This window comes from Aplysia californica, unplaced genomic scaffold, assembly GCF_000002075.1.
Source record: "Aplysia californica isolate F4 #8 unplaced genomic scaffold, AplCal3.0 scaffold00020, whole genome shotgun sequence".
NCBI lineage: Eukaryota > Metazoa > Mollusca > Gastropoda > Aplysiida > Aplysiidae > Aplysia > Aplysia californica.
The window spans coordinates 1,911,428-1,912,950 of NW_004797290.1; the positions used below are offsets into that span (position 1 = coordinate 1,911,428).

General features: G+C 43.0%; 1 long non-coding RNA gene across 1 annotated transcript in view; it reads left to right on the forward strand.

The window, feature by feature from the left end:
* Positions 1 to 113: 113 nt before the first annotated feature.
* LOC118478468 overlaps positions 114 to 1,523 on the forward strand; it is a 6,131-nt gene continuing 4,721 nt past the window's right edge. The window contains exon 1 of the long non-coding RNA XR_004859064.1: positions 114 to 419. This is a non-coding gene — a long non-coding RNA (uncharacterized LOC118478468). The remainder of the gene's footprint in view (positions 420 to 1,523) is intronic.

The window sequence follows — 1,523 nt, forward strand, 5'->3', positions numbered from 1 at the left end:
CTCTCTCTCTCTCTCTCTCTCTCTTGCTCGCTTTCTAAGTAATCTCAGTTCGATTGTGAGACTCCGAATGAAACGTCTTGCTGCACAAGTCAATAATTTGTATAGCGCACTCTACCTAGCCCAGTGCCACACGTCACCATCCTACACTGCCACCTTTATGAACTCTTGTCTATGAACATTGCTGGAAGGAAGCCCCGGTCCTTCGAAGTAACTTGGTCACAAAGTATACCTTGCTCAGCTGAGCGAATCGGCATTGATTGTTCACGCTTGCGACTGCTAGTGCTAGATTGGCGAGATATTTATACCTCTACGTATTTGTTAAAACTGACAGTTCCACCTGCCTTTGAATGGGCTTTCAGTGTGCGAGACTCTTTCGTTGGAGTTGGAGTCTACCAGTCAGCTGCGCTGGATACTGGCAAGTGTGTGTTGTATCTGCATTTATGGCGCTTTATTCACGAGCGTTGAATTATCAATAGTAGAGGAAATCATTAGCCCAGGTGCAGAGTAACCTAGGGAATATCCGCTGTAGGTGAACTGAAACAGTTTCTTCAATTCCATTTTAATGGGGAGGAACTGCAGTTTGAAAAACTTGGGATTCTTTAATTCCATATACATTTTTGATTCTTTAATTTCATATTATCAAAACAAAATGCACATGGTGTATTCCTTCAGTAAACAAGTTAGTGTGCTGATGAAATCTGCTACTGTGTGATGAGGGAACTTTCGGCCGATATTTGTTGTACTCCCGTCTCCTGTTACGATAACTTCACCATGGTGTGCTTAATTATTTTGTTTTCGAAATGGTCAGGTATGTGTACGCTCTTTATTATGTAGTAGAGAAGTTCGTCGTCACAGAATTGTTACACATTTGAGCTTTCATTCAAAGCACCCAAAGGACATAGGTATATTTTTTATGAATGCTTGGATTCCTGGAGGTGTCATTACTGACTCAGAGGTTGACGTGTAATGACTTTCCATCCTTCACCGTCGCGAGCTGACGTTGCTAATTCTGCCATATCCAGGCCAGTCCATGTTCCTATGTTGTCCATCCTTGTTATTCTTTGCCTTCCTCTGGCTCTCCTTCCCCACAAGGGGGGGCAATAGGAGCTACCTAATAATACGGCGTACGCACTGACGCGGTACAAATTAATGATCAAAAGTTACGCTCTGAAATTTTCCCAGGCACGCACACAGGAACAAACAACGGCACACCCACACATATATTACACACGCACACACGTACACATACACACATACACACATACATGCACACACACATACACACACTCACGCATATACGCACATACACACACATGCACACATACACTCATACCAACATACACACGCATATAATAATATTATGATATAATATTCACGCATGCACACACACATACATACCCATATATGTACTCATAAACACACACACACACACACACACAAATATACAAACATAAACAAGCACACATACACGAACACAGACACAGACACACGCGCGTGCGCGCGCGCACACACACACACACACA